Source organism: Triturus cristatus, chromosome 3_1 (assembly GCF_964204655.1).
Source record: "Triturus cristatus chromosome 3_1, aTriCri1.1, whole genome shotgun sequence".
NCBI classification, from domain to species: domain Eukaryota; kingdom Metazoa; phylum Chordata; class Amphibia; order Caudata; family Salamandridae; genus Triturus; species Triturus cristatus.
Window position 1 is genome coordinate 1,033,077,171 of NC_140583.1, and position 24,410 is coordinate 1,033,101,580.

The 24,410-nt window shown below is 45.1% G+C and overlaps 1 protein-coding gene across 1 annotated transcript in view; it reads right to left on the minus strand.

Moving 5' to 3' along the window:
• LOC146861449 (NXPE family member 4-like) overlaps nt 1-24,092 on the minus strand; it is a 352,813-nt gene extending 328,721 nt beyond the window's left edge. Inside the window, exon 1 of the mRNA XM_085645748.1 lies at nt 23,730-24,092. The gene's annotated coding sequence lies outside the window, so the exon portion shown is untranslated. The remainder of the gene's footprint in view (nt 1-23,729) is intronic.
• Nucleotides 24,093-24,410: the final 318 nt, after the last annotated feature.

Below are 24,410 nucleotides of genomic sequence, written 5' to 3' on the forward strand. Positions count from 1 at the left end.
TGCAATGTGCTACTTGTAAAATCGTCTCTTAACTTTACAGTTACTAAGCCCTTATTTTTCACTTTGTTCTAGATGCTCATATGTAACTAAGCTAGCCCGATTGCTTTGATAGTCTCTCCTTCCTAACCAATCTTTCCTAAATTGTTAAAATGATAAAATGGTGTGGAGCAAAAGACCCTTACTGTGCACTTTTAGCTAGTTTACCCACTGCAATACTCACAAACTTTAAGAATTTTCCAGTAAATCGTAAATCTTCTCCCTGCAAACCTGCTATCACTGCTTGACGGCATGTATGAACAGCATATTGATTGAAATCGGGGTGTTATCAGTCTTCTATGTTCAGCTATTAACCTCTTCTATGCCCATGACGAGATAGTCTCGTCATGGAGCACGGTTGCGCTGTGCCCATGACGAGACTATCTCGTTATGAACCCCACCCGCTAATATAACGCCCGGCACAGGAGGGGGAAAGGGCGGGGCACTGAAGGGGTTAAAGATGGGCATCTAAAAAGTATGTGACAAATGTCTTCTCTTCGTAATTACAGAGGTGACATGCCGCTGTCTTACTCAGTCTTTTCCACGCTGGAAGGTGACTATGAAATTGGAGATAGCCAAGTCGGAGTCTTAGGAATTTTAGCTTTGCTTTTAGTCCATTCAGACCCCCCAGATAATTCTGAGGTGTTTATTGGCCATGAGTTGCAATTACCATCAAAGAGTGTGACCTTTTCGCTAGCACCTCTTTGTCCAGCCGTGATGACACTTTTTTACTACTCCCATTAATCACTCTGTTGAATGCAGATTGTGAAAGGGGTAGGGCTCACAATTGTTCTGCATTAAAAGTATATATGGCCAGATTAAAATATTCATGAGCAGTCTAATTTTTCCAACCGCATATAGCCTTTCAAACGACTGTCATAATGGTTGAGTTATTATCGTTTCTTAGCTTATGACAAAATTTCAAATATGCCCCTAGACCAGAGGTCTTCAAACTTTTTGATGCCAAGACCCCCTTGCCAAACCTTTTTAGGCATAAGGACCCCCTTCTGACAAAACATTCTAGAAACTGGTACTCCTCATCAACATCTATCGACAACCATAAATGCCCGTTAGACCTGGCATGTTTCCGCTGTTTTGTTCCTTTCTGAGCTCCTAGTTTTGACTCTTTTTTTATGGTTTAGAGTCTCTGCACACTATCTCACTGTTGTTCAGTGTTAAAGTGCAAGTGCTCCTATTGTAAATTGTATTATGGATTGGTGTTTCCATAATTGGCATGTTTGACTTACTAGTAAGTCCCTAGTAAAGTGCACTGAGGGTGCCAGGGCCTGTAAATCAAATGCTGCTGGTGGGCCTGCAGTACTGATTGTGCCACTCACCCAAGCAACCCTGAAAAGGGTTGTCAGACCTGCCACTGCAGTGTTTGCGTGCAGTTTGTAACTGCCATGTCGACCTGGCAAGTGCACCCACATGCCAGGCCCTAATCTTCACTTTTCTTACATGTAAGTTACCCCTAAGGAAGGCTCAAGGTACCCCTGTAGGCAGGGTGCCGTGTATATTAAAGGTAGGACATGTACTGGTGTGTGTGTGACATGTCCTTGTTGTGAATTACAGTGTGTTTCATTTTTCACTATGAAAAGGCTATCTGTTCCATAGTATAGCATGGAAGTTTACTTATAACTTCTTTTAAGTATGTCTTCCCATTGGGACAAGATAGAGAAATGGGGTTTCTGCCTGAAATCAGAATATAAAATGCATCTTTTAGTAAAAATGATTTTTATGGTTTGTGTTTGAAAATACCACTTTTAGAAAGTAGGATATTTTCTTGGTTAGCCATCCTGTGTGCCTCTCCTGGGTTTGTGGATTGACTGTCGGACTTTGGAGTGACATGGGCTGGGATGTGTATTCTCATCGGACAGCCACTGGGGGGGTCGAGGTGTGCCCTGCCCTGCCTTTCCTGGATGAGTCAGGGATGAGCTGAATAAACCTGTGCTGCATTTAGAGTAATGGGAGAAGATTTCCTTGCGCCTAGATGGGCTGGTCTGCCTTGGACAATGCTGTCTCCATCTCCTGCCAGGAAGCTGGGCCAGAGAGGATAGAACTGGTTTGGGCCTGGTACAGGCACTCTCTGCCCAAAAGCAAAAAAGAGAAACTGAGTATAAATATTGGGGCCCAAACCCCAGAACATTAGAACTTGGTGGAATCAAGGAACCTGCCAAGAGGAAGAGCTGGAAGAACTGCCAAGAGGAGTGCTGCCTCTTTGCTGTGTTGTTGCTTTGCTGGGTTGGCCTGAAGTTGCTGCTTCTGCCTTCGGCAGTGAAAGGACTGGACTGAACTTTCGTTACTTGTGCTCAGTATCTTCAAGGGCTTGAAGTAGAGCTTGCCTCCTGTTCTGAAGTCACAGGGACCGCAAAGACTTCACCTACGTCTGGTACCACCTCTATAATCGTGGTTTCAGTTGCCACAGAGGGGGGAAAGCAACCAACTATGACTCAGTCACTGGCTCCCTGTCCTGAAGGCACCGCAGATGGAATCGCTGCATCTCGCACCGCAACCCTGGTCTCACTGACGACGACCGCCGCCGCCTAGCTGGTGCTTACACTGTGACCTGTGGGCACTGCACTCCGCACCGCTTCACTTCACCTCCTCACCCTGGTCTCACCGACGCCGTAGCTGACTTCGACAACGTGACCGCACCGTGGCTTTGGGGCACTGCTCTTAAGTCTTGCGACACACCGCCCCATCCCACACCGCAGTCCGGACCTGACTAGAAGGAAGGGTCCTTAATTGGACAAAGGTGCAAACCATTGCCAACTAGAAACCTCCATTTCAAACAGCTCCCAATGACGACAGCAAATAATTTTTATGGTGGGCAAATGATATTAAACAGTGTTTAGCAAACCAAAGGTTATTGAGCGTAGATGTGTAGCCAAAGGTGTAGCTAACAAATAAGTGCCTCATTTATGAGGCATTGGCATAGGGCAGCGCCACAAGTCTTCTTGTGGCGCTGCCCTATGCCAATGTGAAAGGGCAGGAATGCAGTGTATTTTTGAAATATGGTGCATTCCAGTCCTTTTCCCTTGCATTGGTGCATAAATTGCTGCCTAGCACCAAAATAGGCAGGATTGTTTTTGTACGGGAAGGGACACCTTCCTTCATCAAAACAATCTAGAGGGGCATTTTCCTATTTCTATGTGAGCTGCAGAATGCAGCACACATGGAAAGAGGAAAAAATTAGGAGAAATGAAAAAATGTCTCCCCCGTTACACCTCCACTGGGGAGGCGTCCGTTTTTGGAGCTGCCCCAGGTTTACGTGATTTTGTAAATATGGGGCAGCATCGAAATCCATGGGCTTAGCGTGGGAACCACACGCAAAGCCCATGGAACACCTCCTTGAGTAAGGCAGAGCAGAGACTTGCGCTGCTATGTCTTACTCCATATCTATGAGACCATGCAAAGCCATGCAGGGTGACTTTGCGTCACCTCATAGTATGGTTGAGCCGCTTGCGCTGCCGGAGCATCAAAAAAAGTGATGCTCTGGCGGCGCAAGCCTCTCATAAATAAGCCCAAAATATTCTGTACGTTTTTAGGTCTTTCACCATCAGGTATCCACATATAAAATAATGGGCAGCATAAATGAAAAATAAATAAAAAAAGTTATTGCTCAGTGAGAAATACACTGTAGTACATTTTGAAACCTCTTTTAGTTAATGCACTGCAGAGGTCTGTGTGTAACCAGAGAACCATAGAATTAAATCTTGATTGGTGCAGTGGAGAATAGTGATGTTCATTTTTAGTACTACGAAGTCACTGCCTGTGACAGCAAGCACAGCAAATATGTATTTCAATTTTTTTATACCTGCATTACACATAGGGTAAAATAGAATGCTTCAAAACGTGCAAATAGTTTTACCATAAAATGGTGCTTTCAAAATATAGATTTGAATAATACCAGAGCGTATGTAATGCAATATTTTTTTTACATAACTGTCCCTTCAACACCTCTTTAGGGGCACTAAGGGCTGTGGAAATGCAGTTAAAATTAAAAGCAAGAACTTTCTAGCCCAGTTGTTAACTCTTTGCACTTCCACTCAATTTAAGAAATCTTTATCATCACAAGGAGCCAGAACTGCTCTCATGCATCTTCTACACTTGCAGATTAACTGAAATCCACATTTGCCTTTCATTCAGGCAAGCAGCTGATAACGATCTAAATTAGCCTTCCCAGGAAGGCTGTCTTTTTGCAGGGACAACTGAAGCTGGGGAATCTGCGACCCCCTTCCCAGGACTCCACGACCCCCCTGGGGGTCGCGCCCCACAGATTGAAGACCTCTGCCCTAGACTATGTAAATGTTGTCTTCTTAGGCCAAACTCTAGTTGGATTTGTGCCGGTGAAGCCTGTTGTGGGAGATTAAATAGGCCACAGTATGCCACTAACATGAGATTGTCTATAGATTTATCGGCCTTCCTTCTCAAAATCTCCACTCCATAAGTCAAAGATGGGACATGTTTGGCTGTCTTAACTGGTAGTAGTGGCTTGAGTGATAGGCCCTTAAGGAATTCCTCATGGAAGCAAGCGCGGTGATTAAAGAGTTATTCCTTTTCTAAATCGCTGCCCACTGGTTCTTAAATGAGCCCCTTGAGTCAAATATTACCCCCAAGTATTTGTACTCTTACACTAATTCAAGCCTTATCCCTTCTATACAGAATTTTGGGCGGCAAACTATTCACTTGGTCACTAACATAGTTTTTGTTTTCATTAAGTTACCTTTTAGCCTGTGGGACGAGGCATACTGAGCAGTTTTGCTAATTAACCCCTGAAGCCCCAGCTTTGTATAGCTAAGTAAGATAATATCGTCAGCATACAAACGGTGGGAAACCTCAAATCTGGCCACAGACGGTGAGTGCGAGTTGATGATGTTCAAATCAAGAGAAATATCCGCAAGATACAAATTGAACAAGAGAGGGGCCAAGACACAGCCTTGTTTTAGGCCATTCATTGCTGGTATTTATTTCGAAATTGATATGCCTTGACCCAGTCTAACTCTTGTCCATGTATCTGTATACAATAATTGTATTGCTCTGAGGAGGTTAGAAAAAATTCCCCAATTTAATAGCTTAACCAAAAGGATATTCCTCTGCACCGCATTAAAAGCAGATCGCAAGCTAACAAAACACAAATGTTGGTTCATTGAGCAACGCCTTGCTTGTTCAATAGTAAGTGTCAGCATTTGAATATTGATCGATCTACCAAGACCCTTAATAAACCTAATCTGATTTCTAGGCAACACATTTTTAGGTTCCACACAGTCCGTGAGTTTGTCCAGCAGACATTTGGCAAAAAACTGGGCCTCTCAATCCATAAGAGCTATTAATCGATAATTGGCGGGGTCCGAAGTTTGTCCAGCTTTGTAAATAGGGGCCAGAATCGATCCCCTCCAGTTATCAGGAACGTCTTGGCTCAACAGGATGTGGTTAAATAGAGTTGTCAATTTATCTTCCTAGAATTGCGGGTGCTCTTTTTAAAGAGCTTGAGGTAGGCCATTCGGCCTAGGGGCCCCTTCCCGATGGCTATCACTAATGATTATTTCCACTGTTCTAGGTTGAATCACCCTAGAGAGGTCGTCCCTGATGTTATTTGACAGGGTGTTTTTAAAGATATGGTTACAGTGGCTGCCCCCCCGTACATGTCACCCAGGTGTTTGCTCCAGGTTTTTTCTGGAATATTTGATATCGAGCATTGGAATTTTCGATTGGTGGATTAGTTGACTAGCTTCCAGAATTCTCTTGAGTCTTTGAGTTTGGAGGCATCGAGAATTTTGCACCAGTGCTGGTCAAACTCGATTTTCGGTTGAGACCTTATCACTTTTTTGTATAACATCCTTAGTTTGGGTAAAGTCTCTCTCCTGAGGCTTGAGGACGGGTTGTTTCTCAATACCCTCAAAGCATGGTTCAGTTTCTTTTTGGCAAAAGAAAGTTGCACAGAAATTTTTCTTGGAAAGGAATTCACTATAGTTGTTCTAGCTGTTTGTCGGGGGGCATTTTCCTCTAATACGAGCGTAGAGAGTTGCTCCCAATGATCAAGGGGATGTTGACATCCATCTTGTAGTTTTTCCCACAAATTTCTGGCTTGATGTTCAATTTTCACAATACCGTCTACCGACCACTGTGGTTTCTCATCATTTTGTACTATGGCATAGCCTATATGTGGCGCAGGTTGCTTGTATAATGTAATATTCAAATTAAAGCTGATCATTTGCAGCCGATGGTCACTTTCCAAACTTTTACCCAAACTGAAACTTGTGTTCATATGATATAGAGCACGGGTACTCATAGTACGGCCCGCGGGCCGGCGGCGGCCCGGCAAGCCTTCCGTGGCGGCCCGCGGACCTTACAGACATCATACCTGTGTGTTTTTTACATCGCCGGTTGCAGCAGCATGGAGCTTCTGGGGCCCGGGCGATTTCTTTTAAAGACCATTAACTTGTAAATGAGGCTTTGTTGAATTTCACCTCTTCTTAGCGCCCCTGATGCAGGGGCGCTAAGAAGAGGTGAAATACAATAAAGCCTCATTAACAAGTGAATGGTTTTTAAAACACCTGTTAAGTACTTGGGTGCGGCGGCGGCGGCTGTGTGTGTTCTCGGAAGCTGTCTCAGCGCGGTTGAGGTGTCAAAGGGTGAGGAGGACAGCAGGGTGAGGTGACGGAGGGCAGCAGGGAGTGAGAGCAGCAGGTGAGGTGACGGGGGAGGAAGACAGAGTGCGCAGAGGGAGGAAGACAGAGGGAGAGGGAGAGGGGGAAGACAGAGGGAGACAGATAGGGAGACAGACAGGGAGACAGAGGGAGAGGGAGGGAGACAGAGGGGAGGGAGGGAGAGCGAAAGGGATACAAACAGTGGTTCAGAGAGAGAGAGGGAGGGAGACGGAGAGAGAGAGGGAGACAGAGGGAGTGAGACAGAGAGAGGGAGGGAGACAGAGAGAGGGAGGGAGACAGAGAGGGAGAGGGAGGGAGACAGAGGGAGGGAGACAGACGGAGGGAGAAAGATGGAGAGAGGGAGGGAGACAGACGGAGAGAGAGAGAGAGAGAGAGAGAGAGAGAGAGAGAAGGAGACAGGGAGACAGAGAAGGAGACAGAGAAAGGGAGACAAACAGAGTGAGTGAGACAGAGGGGGAGAGAGAGAGTGATAGAGAGAGGGAGGGAGACGGAGAGAGAGTGGGAGGGAGAAAGAGATAGAGAGGGAGGGAGACGGAGAGAGAGAGGGAGACAGAGAGAAAGGGAGACAGAGTGAGTGAGACAGAGTGAGACACGGAGAGAGGGAGACAGAGGGAGGGAGTGAGACAGAGGGAGGGAGATGGAGAGAGGGAGGGAGACAGACGGTGAGAGAGATAGAGAAGGAGACAGGGACACATAGGGAGGGAGACATAGGGAGACGGAGACAGAGGGAGACAGGGAGGGATAGGGAGGGAGGGAGGGAGGGATAGGGAGGGAGGGAGGGAGGGAGAGATAGGGAGAGAGAGAGAGAGAGGGAGAGGGAGGGAGGGAGGGAGACAGACAGAGAGAGAGAGGGAGGGAGGGAGACAGAGAAAGGGAGACAAACACAGAGAGGGAGAGAGAGAGATAGAGGGAGGGAGGGAGAGAGGGAGGGAGGGAATGAGGGAGAGGTAGGGAGACAGACTGAGACAGACAAGAGGGAGACAGACAGAGGGAGGGAGAGGGAGGGAGACAGAGAGAGGGAGAGGGAGGGAGAGGGAGGGAGACAGAGAGAGGGAGGGTGACAGGGAGGGAGACGGAGAGAGAGGGAGGGAGACAGAGAGAGGGAGACACAGTGAGGGAGACAGAGGGAGAGAGAGAGAGGGAGGGAGACGGAGCGAAAGATAGATAGATAGATAGATAGATAGATAGATAGATAGATAGATAGATAGATAGATAGATAGATAGATAGATAGATAGATAGATAGATAGATAGATAGATAGATAGATAGATAGATAGATAGATAGATAGATAGATAGATAGATAGATAGATAGATAGATAGATAGATAAAGATGTGTGAATGCCGGGTCTGGTGGCTCAGTGGACGAAGGCGTCCGCTGCAGGGGCCTGTGTTCAACCTCATGGTCATAGGTTTTTTTTTGCTCTAGCCCCGCCTCCTCCCCCACTGCCCCCGCCCCTACCGGTGCGGCCCTCAGCCACAAACCACACTGTAAATTTGTCCCCCGAGAGAAAGTTTGTGAGTACCCATGATATAGAGGGACCGATACTAAGGAATAATCTATAACTGAGTATCATTTGACCTTGTGATGTGATTACTGTGCTGGAAAATCCGGTGCACTCAGCAATTTGATACATGTAGGCCCAAATGCTCCAGGTTGATTGCCTCTTCTTTCCCCTTTGTGTCCGCCCATTGTAATGTAGATAGGTGGAACATGCCAAATGTGGTTGATAATGTCCATTATTTGACCTGGCAAAAGGATATATTAAAATTGCCAGCCAAGAGAATCAGGGGCGCTGGATTAATTGAACATTGAATTGATATAAAATTCAATATAATTTAGATCGATTGTTTTTTCTGGTTGGATGGGGATGAATATAGCAAACACAAGGATATGATGGACGGAGCGCTGAAACTTTTCAGATACTCACCCCCAGTCACAAATCTGGGTTGAATCCATCATTGTTCTTTAGCTCACTTCGCCACCTCAGTTCAGACCCTGCTATTTGCAAATCAGTCTTGACCGTGTGCCTCATGGAGACAGTCCAGCTCGAAATGCCAAGCCAGGTTTTCCCTGGACCAGAAACAAGCATACTGGGACCGGTTTCGGAGTAGCACCCCTCATCAGCCAGGTTAGCTTAAATCCAGTGGCAAAGTGAGCAAGGGACCCACTTCTGGGCATACCCTGCCATCTTAGGGCAAACAAAGAAAACCCAAGGAGATGATGGGCGGGGCACTGAAACTTTTCGAACACTCACCTCTAATCACAGATCTGAGTTGAATCCATCATTGTTCTTTAGCTCACTACGCCACCCCAGTTCAGGCCCAGCTATATGCAAATTAGTCTGTACCTTGCGCCTCATGGGAATAGTCCAGCCTGACCTGCCATGCCAGGACTTCCCTGGACCAGAAACCAGCATCCTGGGACCGGTTTAGGGGTATCACCCCTACTCAGCCAGACTAGCTTGAATCCAGTGGCAAAGTGAACAAAGAAGCCACGTCTGGGCATACCCTGCCAACTTAGGTCACACAAAGCAAACACATGGAGATGATGGACGGAAGGCGGAAACTTTTCAGACACTCACCCCCAGTCACAGATCTGGGTTGAAACCATTATTGATCTTTAGCTCACTTCGTCACCCAAGTTCAGACCCAGCTATATGCAAATCAGTCTTGACCCTGTGCCTCATGGGAACAGGCCAGCCTGAACTGCCAAGGCAGGTATTCCCTGGACCAGAAACAAACATCCTAAGACTTTTATTAGTGTAATTCTCCTCATCAGCCATGCTAGCTTGAATCCAGTGGCAAAGTGTGTAAGGGACCCACGTCTTGGCATACCCTGCAAACTTAGGGCAAAGAAAGCAAACACAAGGAGATGAAGGACGGAGCACTGAAACTTTTCAGACACTCACTCCTAGTCACACATATGGGTTGAATCCATCATCGTTCTCTAGCTCACTTCGCCACCCCAGTTCAGACCCAGCTATTTGCAAATGAGTTTTGACCCTGAGCCTCGTGGGAACAGTCCAGCAGCAACTGCCAAGCCAGCTCTTTCCTGTACCGGAAACAAACATCCTGGGACCGGTTTCAGGGCAACACCCCTCATCAGTCAGGCTAGCTTGAATCCAGTAGCAAAATGAGTAAGGAACCCACGTCTGGGCATACCCTGACAACCTAGGGCAAACAAAGCAAACACAAGGAGCTCTGAACCTTTTCAGACACTCCCCCCCAGTCACAGATCTGAGTTGAATACATATCGATGAGGGGTGTTACCCTGAAACTGGTCCCAGGATGCTTGTTTCCGGTCCAGGGAAGATCTGGCTTGGCAGTTCGGGCTGGACTGTTCCCATGAGGCATGGGGTCAAAAATGATTTGTACATAGCTGGGTCTGGACTGGGGTGGTGAAGTGAGCTACAGAACGATGGTGGATTCAACCCAGATCTGTGACTGTGGTTGAGTGTCTGAAAAGTTTCAGCACTCCGTCCATTATCTCCATGTGTTTGCTTTGGGGATGAATATTAACATTTAATATCAACAATGGTGAAATATTGAATGAGTGGTAAGACAAAACCTTTATTACCTGTGCCTTTGGGTGATCTATCTTTACTTCTTCAGCTTTGACGTCATGATCCACTGCTATGTACTGTGCTAGTCCCCCTGCAGCATGCCCTATTGTATTTGTTTTAGTTGCTGGTTTTGTGTAGCATAAATAAGCTCGGAGATCAATTTCTTCTTGAGCCCATGTCTCTTGCAGGAGCACTATTTGAAATCTTCTGATAAAGGATAAAAAAATCCTTATCATCCCTCTTTACAGAAAGACCCTTAATATTCCATGCACACACAGCAACATTATTCTCTTGTCGGCCGATTAGCGAGCTATTTTCCTGTCATTTTTAGGTCTCGCCTATGAAGCGCACATGCGCTGCATAGGAAAGAGACCTTTAGGAATCGACACAGCTTTGAGGGGAAAAACGTGCACACGTTGCATTGCTCCCAATGGCAACGCGTGCACGTCTGGCGATTCCCTTGCGGGAGCGAGCTTTTATGCCATGGGTTCTCAATTATCGCTCCTGGCACCGCTCGCTCCCACTAGAGAAACGCTTTAACTTTTGCCGTTGTGTTTTTTTACTTTTATCGCGAGGTGCGCGCTTGTTTTTTTCTGTCTCTGTGTTAGAAACCTCACGTTGTGCTCTAAAGTAGAACGATGGTGCCACGAATCGCTGTGTAAAATGTAATCTGTCTTTCGTGACTTCAAACTATATTACAAAGTAAAGCAACTGATCTTGCGCTGGCACAGCCTTGTATTTACACGTGGAGGAGAAAACTTCAGTTTCCAAGCATGTTGTTTCAGCTTCAAGGCGCGATAGCCCTGCACCTTTTGATCAGAGTCTTCTCTGACACAGCTGGTGTGAATCTTCTCCGTTAGCCCTACATTTGCATATGGCTTCTGACCTACTCTTGTGGCTCAGGCCTAGGAACCCGGGAGGGCTCACAGAATCCCAAATGCTGGAGTTTTGTTTCTCTTTCTGTTTATCACCAGGCACATGAATGGTCCTCCAAGTGGGCTAAGCCAAGGCCTTCTTGGACGCACAGCTGTGTCTCGTGCGCCGCGGAGCTTCTTGTTGCCGAGATCCCCCGTTTTTTCATCCCTGTACACCTCGCCTGGGCCTTAGTGAAGCCGGTGGCACGCTAAGGCATATAATCCGCTCAGCAACATAGGCATCTCTCCGTGAGACACCACGACTGGTACGGGAAGCTGTCGAGCATGTTATGCTGAGCACTCTGTCATGATTACCAAAAGCCTCCAAGGGCAGCTGTATCGGTATGTTCTTGTCTTTCGCTGCAGCTATTGCACATTACCGAACATGCTACCAAAGTTGTGTTTTTTTTAATCTGACCTAGGATTAATTTAACTGTAATTTGTTTATTACATTTTCGACAGCCCTCGCTTCTTGTTAAAAACTGCTTCAAGTTTGACCTTCGGTGGGAGCCAATTACTTTGTGAAGCTCGTTGCACGCCACTTGAGAGGTGCGCTTGACAAACGCGAGTTCTGTTTGCAGCATGTGGGTTAGTGTGGCGAGTTGGGTTCATGTGCCAGAAGTATGCCCCCAGGGCAGGGGAGGCACGGAGCTTATCCTTCGGCAGCACGTTAGTCATGTGTGTGTCTGATGGTTGTGCGCGATGAACTAAAAACTGGTACTGGTGTGCTAGGTCTGCAACCCCGCGACTCTATTCATTGCCTTGGAAGTGGCGCTGGAACAAAGTGATTGAAGAGGGCCAGCTGAGGCTGCAAGGTAAATACACCACAAGGCTAATGACGTTTCCCATTCTTTCCGAGCTCCGCTCTGTGCAGGTTGGCTTGGCTATGATGCTGCTTGATTTCACTTCTGCAATTATGAATTTGTAATTGGAAACTGATTCATACTGCTTGTACGCACTTGGTTACATTGTGTGCACCAGTGAAATTTATGTGTCTAGCCACTTAAACGGGTTCGATAACAAGAAAAGTATAGTTGTGCATATAATGTAAATATGAGAGGAACAGCAGCCGCAATAAGAAAGTTCTTTACATTATGTACGTTAATACTGGTCTGCTGTCAGAGTAGCAGCGCGTGTCATTTTTTTGCTTTTATGATAAACAACACGGTGATTTTTAGAAAAGTTTCTTGTAGTACCATATCTGAGTAATTAATTCCATGCTAATACTTTAATTTCTTTAACAAGGATGGGCACTTTAGAGATTCAAGGGCCCGGCGTGTGAGGACAGCTCTGAACCGTGTACGTTTAAAGTAGTTTCGTATGGTGCTTTTTCCGCATACTAAGTGGGCACGAAACCTTATGTTTGGAAAAATTGAGTTTTTGATATGACCTAATGATGTCAACATTTTGCAAGACTTCCTTTAATCCATGCAAGTGAATCATCGACTTCGTCATGGGGTAGACTAGGTTTGCGGATGTTTCTCTTGAATTAATCTAAATGCATTGGTAGGAGAGAGAGTTAATATACGCTGTTATGGTACGCTCACGACTGAAGGAGTGTGATGGGTAGTAGTTGTGTTACTGTAGTTGGCAGCACTGACAATGGCAAGAAAGTTGCATTCACATAGTGCTATGTGTCTTCCATGATGTGGAAAGTAGTGCGTAACAAGCCCCCCAATTAACGTAATATAATTATGTACAATGATTCAGATTTATTTGTTTTGCCAGAAGATCAATTAAGAAAATTAAATTATTTTGAATGGAACTTGAATGTGAACCTCGGCTAGGCTTGATTTGATTCAGGCTTCTGAGGCTTCCATTTTTCTTTTGGCATTGCAGACCGTAGAAGGCAGTAGATTTTTTAAATTAATTTAAACTTGTCTGTGTTTTCTCACAGTGGTACAGTGAATTTGGGCATATCATTTAAAGGGATCCTTAGATGCAGGCAGGAGTAGAACATCTGTCAAGGACTTGCTAATTTAAATCTCGTGAGTCCCCTTCTAAATTGGCTGAAGAAAAAGCGATTCCTCTTAAGCCACTGTCACCCTACACAGGAAAAGTATACATGAAAGCTGCCAAGTGTCTCCTTAAGAGGGACCCAAATAGAAGGCATAACCCACAAAGAAAAGAAACTATGCTTGAAAGACCTGAAGTGAACCAATATGAGAAATACTGGATCAGAGTGTGCCTGTGCAATGGAATTATGTGGATAGTAAGGATGTGGTTTTAAGTGTAGTTGGACATGTGTAGTGGTATCGTGCGTCATGGAGTGGCATGTGGTTGAGTGGAATTATGTGGTCTGATGTTGAATTATATGGCATGAAGTGGAATTTTGTGGTGTGTATTGGATATATGTGATGTGTAGTGGAATTGTGTTGTGGAGTTGAATTTTGTGTTGTGGAATGGAAGTGTGGAGTTGCATCAAGTATAACAAAGAGCAAAACACTCATAAATAAGGTGCTGGGTCTTACCCCAGTTTAAATTAGTTGGAATTACTCCAAGATGATTTTTACACAGTATAGTATGTGACAATGTCTTACAGCTATGGCTACGTTTCGAAGCAGGCTTTGCCATACAAATGTAACTCTAAGTACTTTCAGTTTAAAAGTTCGAAAACATAATAGAACACAGTAAAAAACATACAGGTGAGGGACTGTCACGAGACCGGTGTGCTGAAGAAGGAAGACCGAAATTGCCCGCCCCAAACCAGAACAAAATTACAGCTGCACCCTTTATATGAAACCACAACAGACAACCATATTTGCGTTTTAAGAATGTACCCATTCTCTGGCCGTATTTATTACACTTCATAAACACGACATTAAAATTCAACGGTTGTCTTCATATTGCATAACTATTCCATAGATTTACAACATTAATACAGTTTAATATATCAAAGTTTTTACTAATACAACTAATCTCCTGCTCGCATATTCTCGCACTCCATTAGGAGTCATGCTTGACGACCTTTCGGTTCCTAATGGCATAGTTTACAAGGCGAACTCTCCACTCCCTCAAGATAGAGGGTTCTGGGGCCAGCAAGGCAACTGCCCCCCCAAAAAGAATCATGCCAGAGCAACCCAGTAAAGGGACACCTCCTGGCTCCCAATCTGGGGGATGAGCCTGGGCAGCCGGGCCATACCTTGGTCCCCAGGCTCAGCCACCATCCCCCCCCACTCGGTGTATCACAGGGTAACGTCTAGGGCCAGGGACAATTGCGGTAGTGGATGCTCCCAGCCCTTCACCAATGACCGAGTCACCCCTGCCCGGGTTATTAAAAAACCAACAACATCTTGAATCTGCCAGCACTTATATCTGTGGTGTCCCACGTTGGCAGCCCGTTTTGTGGTAAAAACTTGACTCCCTAACCGCCACAGGAATGGTTGGTTCCCCGACCAACCATGACTCACCCAAATATGACCACCTAGCAATGTGAGAAATGCTGCATCGCAAAAAAAGGCAACCAAATTTTCACAAAAACCACGTTACACTGGGCAGGCAAATGGAACCCGTCCCAGTGAAAGCATGATATGGTTGCATTTGGGAATCTCATAGCCAACAAGGTGATTCCACCAGCAGATCCTTGGACAGGGTCCTTCTGCCCCCTGTTGCCAACTCATGATACCGCTGATACGAAGAATGATGGATGCTGGAGGCGCTATCCCCCGGGTTGCAACCTCCTCGACGACCCAGCGTAGACCCTCCAGACGAAACCTGCCCCTACCTGCCCTGTGAAATTGAAGAACTGCATCAGATGTCTGCTTGCACAAACGACTGGCTGAAAGCTGACCGTGTGTGACACACGAAGGAAAGACCAATGACCCACACACTGGCAGTAGCCATGTGTCCTATTGCAAATAAACCGGAAGGAAAAAATTAACATTACTTCAGTGGGCCAGAGAGAAGACCCTGTGCCTATAACATATTGAGTTGCGTATAGCGTTTGTAGCAATCCGACTTCCCCCTGCCAATCTTCCTTACTGCTTCTGTGTTAGGGCCTGCTCCCACTGCAGGTGTTGCAAGGTTCCAAAGGCGAGACCTATAGGCTATGCCAATGCTTGTTTACTTTTTTGTGTGACCCAGAAAATAGAGCGGCAGGAAGTCGAGACCAGTCAGAACTTTGGCGTGGGGCTGGACTTGCTGTACCTTCCTCAGTTTTTCTCTTTCAAGAAAGCTGTGGTGACACTACACGATGATATTGATTGACTCCTTGCTCCTTTTAAAATTGAAGTTACTACTAATGTTCGATTATTTGCAGGATTTTGTTCACCCTTATTACACCATGAGGGCCCTTTCTTTCCTCCTCACCTTTTTCACAGGCACTAACCTCAAAACATTCCAGGAGGAGGAACCATCAATAGGCTTCTTCCTTTTCCCGTGATATGACTACAACCCAGATTGCAAATGCCTCTTTTTCTGCCAACACCTGATCGGCTAAGGCACTTGTTGCCCAGGTGATCAATGTTGATTCTTCACCACCCCATATTGGAGCATTTCAAAATGTGACAGAATAAATGTCAGATGACTCAATGTGACTTAATGCCGGTATTTCTCTGAACAGAGGTGGTGAAGTGAGCTAAAGAATGATGATGGATTCAACCCAGATCTGTGACTGGGGCTAAGTGTCTGGAAAGTTTCAGCGCTCCGTCCATCATCTCCTTGTGTTTTCTTTCCTGGTATTTCTTTGGCCATGCATATCATTGTCCCTCTGTTTATTCTGTCAAGCTGACCCCTTGACTTATATTTTGGATGGAACATCACTCTGCAGAGGTTATTAAGTGGATTGATATAAAACGCTGGGGCTCTTAAACTTGACTGAGCTAATTGTACTACTACCTGTTTGTCCGAGCTCTGCTCTACTATTTGCAAACACTATTCTAACGCTGAACACAATCTGCGTGAAGGGTATTGAGTGTATAGGAAGTAGTGGCGCCCTGCAAGTATGCGTATAGAGTATTTTAGCTAGAACTGTAAATATGGTGCTAGACAGGAAGGGAAAACCCTTGAAAAAACGCTTAATGTGTGTAGGGCGAACCCAACAACTAAATACAATGCAATCCTGTGCACACATATACAAAAATCCAGTAGATACTATCGTGGATAAAACAGGATCAATCAAAATCTTCAATAATAATGAATTTTCTTTATTCTTTTTGAAGCAAAACCAGCCGACACGTGTTTTGTCAGGGTAGGATATCCCTCGACTCTTCAGGGCTGAAGCCAATAGCGTTGACCAGGTGAACAGCCTAAACCCAGTGAACACTATAACTCGGCTAGGAGCGTAACATGCACAGTTGAATAGAAAAAGTCGGAGCAAAAAACGAAATCAAAAGGTAGTGGAGTATTCAGAAAGACGATAAAAACATCCAAAACAGCAGTTGGCACAAAATATCAGTCAATAACAAAGCAGGTCTGTAGTGTGCTAAGTCCTCAAAGACAATGAGTCAAGGTGCGTGTCGCCAGGGACGGTCAAAGATAAATCCACTAAGTCGTGTGGTAATGTAGCCATCCAATTAACCGAAGCTATATTGCAATTAAGAGTGTAATCGAACAGTACCAGTATCCGTATTAGTTGCGGAGCACAAGTGTGTCTCTCCTGTATTTCGTAAGCGTGGAAACGCACATTCTGGCGGCACCGGTGAGCGTGTGTGTATATACACACTTGTGCTCCGCAACTAATACGGATACTGGTACTGTTCGATTACACACTTAATTGCAATATAGCTTCGGTTAATTGGATGGCTACATTACCACACGACTTAGTGGATTTATCTTTGACCGTCCCGGGCGACTATTCTAACGCAGCACAGTCTTGTTTGTGGCTCCGTATTTGCGTTTTTTTTGTTATTTGGGCTTCATGGGAAATAGACTGGATTCCTCCTTTAAGAGGCAGATCACATATATTACTGTCCGTGTTTCTATTGTCTAGAATGCTACTAGCCTTCATCTTTGGATTGAGATGTTTGCAATCATAATCGGCCAATGTTGTAGTTGGCCCCTTCTTGCCTGATTTGATGTGTGCTAACTCCCGTTGATTCTGGTCCAAGTGTTGATCATTTACCTTCCTCATTGATGGTACTCTAACTTGGGCTAATAGCGAATTAGCCCCCTTTTCATCGATGAATGCTTCCTCCACAGGATCTTCTCACTTTTTTTTCTGGAGTAGCAGGTGACTTTGTTACTTTTGCTAGAAAAATAGTGTAGACTTTGCCTGGTTGACTGCGATGGAGATCCTCTGGGCATTGATTAACCTTCTTATTATGAGTTTTTCTGAGTCTTTTACGCTGTCTTTTTGAAAGCTGACCCGGTTCCCCCTGTGAGGAACAAGTTGGCACTGCGTGTACCTCTAAGGCTCTCCTTACTGGCGCGTTGAGGTCTGATAGATGAAATGAGTGACGAGAACTGGGGTCCAAGTTGGTAATCTGTCTGTTTTTAGGCGACTCTTCAGATTACGTCTCCTGTTGTTCCCTCTCTAGGTTGGTTATCTCTCCTATGGCATCTCCTAATTCAGATGACTTTCTGAGGGGCAGTGTTTCCAGGCCCCCTTCTATCAAGAACAGTTCACACTCAAGGGTCCTTTTTGACAGTGTCATTATGTAGTTGCCCTTTAATCCCTGCAAGCACAGTTTCTAGCATCTCTGGGAGTGATGTCACTTTGTCCAATACTGGACTACAAGCACAGGGGGAGGTACACTGTGCATCAAATTGCGCCCTTTGCACTAACGAATTGAGTGCTCTACTTTTTTAGTCGATTACAGTAATGTTTAGAGCCATTCCATTTAAAAGAGCCATCTGAATATCAAGCTTGCTTGATTGATATGTCAAACTACTGACTACTGATTAAAATGAGTGAAGCAAAATGTCCCAAGTATCGCTTCCTTCTCCTTGCTCCCTGGGAGATTGGTTATGAGGAATGTCGGGTTGTTTAAAAATGGCAGGGATACCCAGCGATGGAGACCCAGCTATGACTGAACTTGGCCAGCGATACAACTTCCACTGCCTGGGACTCCACCTGCGGTGATAAAAAGACCTTGTCTAGTTGGACCTCGATCCCCAAGGGTGTAGTGATGATGCATTAATTTGACAACGGGTCAACCATGTAAATTTCCGTGTCTAACCCCTGGTTAAGGTCCATACCATCCGGGCCGTTTATTTTGGTCTTAGGACTAGAAGTGTTGTGGAGGGCATGGGAATGCACCTCAGCTGCGACCTGGATGGCCTTGCCTGAATTGAAGATTATATTTGACTCCTTGCCCCTTTTGGGTTTTTCCTTAGCAATTGAAGTATTGACAGCTCCGTCCGGGACTTTGGCCGACTCCAATTGCAATGCCCCAACTCTCCTCTGCTCCTGGGCTCTCGTACTCGGATGCTTTTTGTCAACCAAGATTCTCATTGAAAGGGATCCTTTTTTGTTTTTGGGCCATCGGTGGAGACGGGCACTTTAAGATCCGCCTGTACTTTAAGGGCTTTGTTATGGTCTAAGTTGGAAACATCCGCAGGTGCAGCTGTATCGGGGAAGCTTGGACTCCTGCAGAGCTATGGCTGAAGTAGCAGGAATGCAGTTGGACTCTAGATGAGGAGACCTCTGGAGTTGCATTAGGTCTCTAGCTGGACTATTATTTCCCCTTCTTTTCCTTTTATTTTCTTGCTGGTTTGCAGTATCTTTTTACTCCCTTTGCACCCGCTGTCCTGGCTGGACAGACAGACGAGTGTGGCCCACCCCACCAGACCGCAGGCCGCACCCGAACCTAGTCGGGCCACCTCCATGAACCGCCTGTGTGTCTTGCTCTTTGGCTGCCAACAATCGGTCGCCGCACTTGTCCTCGCACCCACTGAAGTTAGCAGATAACCGAGGCGCTACCCGCTAACCGGTGAAGGTGGTACGGGTCTCAGGCAGCAGGTCGCAGTTCACGAGTCTCAGGCTGCGGGGGAAACCGGGGCACGAGCAGACCGCTCAGCTGGGCTCGCTCGCTCCTCCACTGACTCCCCCCTCGCATCACTTCTCGACTTCTATATTACTTGCAGCACATACCAAAACACATGAGAAATGTCTTTCACTAAACAAAGAAGGTTTGTTTACTCATTACACAAGGAAAGCCAAACACAGAGATATTTTAACATTTCCTTGTTTTTTAATATGTGCAACATCAATACTGTTAATTGCTGTTGCTTGGCACAATACTATATATTCTCCAGCGACACAGAAAGAAACAAGCAGACGTGCACACACAAGCATTTCACACATTTATATATATATATATATATACAGTGCTTTAAATGGGGGAAAAAAGTGCAGGTACTCATTTAAATGTGGCGAGTGGGTGGGGCTTGGGGCGGGGCTTAGGAGAAGTCATGCCGATACTTCTCGACTTCTATATTACTTGCAGCACATACCAAAACACATGAGAAATGTCTTTCACTAAACAAAGAAGGTTTGTTCACTCATTACACAAGGAAAGCCAAACGCGGAGATATTTTAACATTTCCTTGTTTTTTAATATGTGAAATATCAATACTGTTAATTGCTGTTACTTGGCACAATACTATATATTCTCCAGCGACACAGAAAGAAACATGCAGACGTGCACACACAAGCATTCCACACATTTCCTCTGATATACCTTCCATAAGTGTCTCTATTCTCTCCCCCTTTCTCTCGTATTTCTCTCACACAAAAACAATCACAGGCAAGCAGACAGGCATAAGCAGACACTTAACAAAAGAATTAGGTGGGATTAAAGCTATTTGAACCTGGTTACCTTCCACGGCTTTCTTAATAGCGCTGTCACCGTCTGCCTCGAATTCTGTGTTTGCGTGATGGTGAACACCCCGACGGTATACAGATGAGCCCAAGCTGAATAGATCAGCGGGGGCTCAGCTCAGGTCTACAGAAGTGCCTGGGCTGTCAGAGACAGACCACCAGCACCAGCGTTTCATGAGTCCTGGTACTCTCCTCAGCAGTAGAGAAGTGCCGGTACTCAGAGAAATAAAACTAAGAAGTGCCGGTACTCAGTACCGGTGAGTACCGGCCCATTTAAAGCACTGTATGTAAATATATATATATACATATATATATATAGCTCAACCACCAACTCCAATCTTCGACAAAAGAAAGGACGCTGACACCAACGACTTTCACTGAATCCACAGGTTTAATGATTACATTCCTTCGCTACGCGTTTCGGCATCACCTGCCTTAATCATGCAATAGAAAACTCGTTCAGTGTGTGGGTTAAAATACAAAAACATAGACTGCAATAAAAGGCCACATGGTTATTTCCACCAATCACTGGCTACTCAACATGGAACAAAGACTGTGGGATTTGTCTAAATACAAGCATTCATGTCAAGTTCCCATTTTTTGTCTGAAACAAAACTTTATCCACACAGCTAATGAACGATACCACATATTATTTCATATTTGGTATATCGTCAAGTCCATTAAACTGTTAAAAACATATTCAAGGGTAAAGATTGTTATAAAAGAATACATTTTTTTTGATTATTACTTTGAAAGATAAATGCTTGTATGCGCGTGAAATAATGGGACATTGATTAAACAGAAACTTCATCAAGAGATTCTAATTTAAAAAGACAGGTTCCCAATAAAACTGTTTCCATGTAAAAATTATTTACAATGATAAAGTGCATAGTGCTTATCTCCTAATGGGCAAATAAAGTGCTAGTGCAAAAAAGTGCAAAAAGCCATTTCACGCATCGCATAGTAATATAAAAAATATATAAAAAATATATAAAATCTTTACTCTGTGGGTCCTGGGCAAAGTGCCCAGCATCCTTGATCCGCACAATAATTTCAGTTTGCAAATGACTGCTTCAAATTCCTCATAGCCAGTGATATAATTTTGACACAGTGTCATCTTTTAACATACAATCTCAGCCAGTGAATGGGTTCTCTGTTTCTAGATAAAAGTTGCCAAGCCTATAATGGCACCTAGTTAACCATTTGTTCTGTTTCCCATGACTTATCTTGTCGATGTTTTCAGCTCATAAATTTAGCTTTTATCTTAAGAACAACTATCACACTATGACTTCTTTCCATTGTGTTCTCCAATCGCCTAACTTTCTCTCTCTGATTTATTCTTTGTTATAAGAAATCTCTGAAAGGCAAAAATTAAGCGTTTTAAAATGACAAAGGGCTTCATAATCGGTGCCTATTAAGCTTGAAATATTGTCTCATATTGATATACAATTGTATATATAATTATTAAAATTTTCTATCCTAAGTAGGTAAAAAATTATGTGTTCATATTCCATCTTATAGAGATGTCTTGAAGAGTTATACATCTCGAGTGGTTTACTATATACAAAAAGTGCAAGTGCTTCTATATACAAAATTTAAATATTGCTGATCTTTCAACCACCCTCTGTAGTATAAATTCTTATTGTATGTGGAAAACAGCACACCAATGGTTTAAAAATTCCTGAGTCTCGAACACATTGTTTTCAACTGGACTGACATGATTAAATATGTACACTTTGAGAAGAAGTATATAGCTATACACTAGGAAGCTTTACATGAGGAACTGTATTCATCATGGATCCCTGTTGATATTGAAAGCAGGTCGGTAGATGTGAAATAAATGAACTGTTGTGTCTCAATCAATCATTCTCCCTTATCTTTTGTTTGTTGTGGGTATTTAAATATTGTTTCGCTCTTTGAGATGTGCATGTTTTTTTTTTTAAAAACATTTATTTTAGATCAGTGACACAGCTATTCAGCCGACAACCCGGAGGTACGGCAGCTTTAGAGACTCAACACATGCTTGCGTCCACCTTTCACTGACAGGAGAGTCAAAGGTTCTGTTTTGCATAAACATAAATACAACCCTAAACACAAGCAAGGCGATAGGTACTGTAAACACCAGCAGAGGTTCCCATCAGGGGGGACGAGCCCCATTTCGTCCAACAGACACAGGTCTATAGTAAGGGAAGTAAGTCTCCTGTGGTACCCATTTATGGTAAAGAGGGTGTATGGAACGTAGATTGGATGGTGATAAATTCGAGTGTTTGTGAATGAAAGTTGGTTTTGCACATTTAGCCTGAGAGATTTTACTGTTTAACATGGGTTACCAGCACGCAACGAAAAAAACACAGATCTGGATAAGGTAATCCTACATAGAACCTGAAAACTTGAGAGCTCTGCCATCTGTCACTTGGCTTCATGTCATAGGTGGGACTTACTGTCAGTCATTCCCATGCTGCTCCTTGTAATCCAACATGTTATCGTGATAAAGTGAAACTAAAATACCCAGAACACTTAGTGCACTTAGCTGTAAACAAGGCTGACTAAAGGTGACCCTCGTGACATAAGGCAAAACTATGGGAAAAAGTAACAAGCATTGGCATAGCCAATAGGTCTCGCCTTTGGGACCTTATAAGTGTTTAGTAATCTAGCACACTATCCTTGGTGCAACAGCATCAAGTGTTGCATGGATAAACACTTATAAGGTCCCAAAGGCGAGACCTATTGGTTATGCCAATGCTTGTTTTAATTTATCACTTCCCTAAGCCCACCCTTATGCCTGCAAAAGCCTTAAAACAGCCTCTCCTCCTTTTTCGCAGTGTTTGCATTTTCCCTCATATCTCGTTGTCGGGCAAATTTCCATGTAATCGATATATTCAAAGAGCCAGGCAAGCGAAAGGGAGTGAGAGGGCTGCAAGCTGCCCTAAGATGACAACCGGCGGTTTGCAAAACGCTCAAAGTAAATGCAAGCAGCACAGGTGACTTCGTGGCATAGGGTCACGAATTCATGGACCTCCCTTTTGTCTGCATGAATGCTGCATATCCCAGAATGCACTTTGTGGTAACGGAAAGCTAACATAAAAAGCTTGAAGAATTTCAGAGCGGTGGCCGCACCGTGCGGGCACGTAGGCAGGGCACGTGCAAACATCTCAATGTGGACGTTTTCCCAATATGCGGGTCAAACACTCTTGTCTAAATAAAGCAAAGGAGTCGAACGAGACGCAGCATTCATTCATCCTGCGGTAAATGAATAGCTGTAAAAAAACATTCGATTAAAAGCAGTGACCGAACTGCACGTCAGAAAATGTGAAACAGCCATATAACGGGAGGGATAGGGAGAAGGTGGAGGGTAGAGAGAGAAACAACATACGGCGAGGGAAACATAAACGGCAGATGAAAAAATAAAAGAAAGATATCCGATCCACTCAGGGCCCAAGAGAAAAGCCCCGAGATCTTTCAAGAATTCAGGGGGCTTATTTACAAGCCCTTGCGCCGCCAGTACATCACTTTTTACCATGTTAAAAGTGACGCACAGGCGGCGAAAGTGGCTTGTAAATAACCCCCATAATATGGCAAAAAGTGACATACCGGCGGCGCAAAGGACTTGTAAATAAGCTCCCAGGTTTTAAAAAGAGCGTTTTTTGCGCAGCTGACAGCAGCGCCGCCAACTCAAGCCCGCTTCGGGTGTTACCCGAGCGCAGGTAAAGTGATCACTTCCAGCGCCAGGAGATGACGCCGACCGGGGGCGCATCTACATTGCAATGTCCATAATCCACATTACCTCAGTTAATCCTGTGGCTACGGGTCCCGGGCCTTGCAAACGGCAGCGGTGCTCGAGTGTCCTTTACACCAGAGGGAAGCGATGCAGTACGCCTCAGTCCCAGCCAGAAATGCCCAATAGCTTCACCTCCTGCAGGTACTCTGCCCCAAACCCAGCACTGCCCAGCGCAGCTGAGCTGTTAACCCAGCAGTGCCTGGTATAGAAGTGCCCTTGACTCAGCAGGTCGGTCAGTACAGCGTCGCCTGCTCTGTGGACGTCAGTATAGCAGTGACCCTAGCCCAGCAGAGGCAGTACAGTTTCCCCAGCCCAGCAGGCTCCTGTGTAGCAGCGCCCAGCTCAGCAGACTTCAGTACCAAGTGCCAAGCAGAGCAGAGCTCCCAGGCCAGCAGTTCCTGGTATAGCAGTGCCAAACAGCACAGCAGTGCCCATGCAGAATGTTTCGATCCCGTCGATGTCCTGCCCTCCCCTCTGAGGTTTGCGAGACCCGATAGCAAGTTACGTGACCGCGCGGAGGTGCTTTTTCCCAAAATCTACAATTCTGGTTTCTATAAGCGCGTTCGTCCTCTTGACACCCCAGAGACGGGGTGGGCGCTCTTCTTCCTCACCTGTTAGGTTAACGGTTCTGCACTCAGAGCTTGCGGGCAGTTCATGTTCCTGGGGAGAGGATGTGGTCCGTCGGCT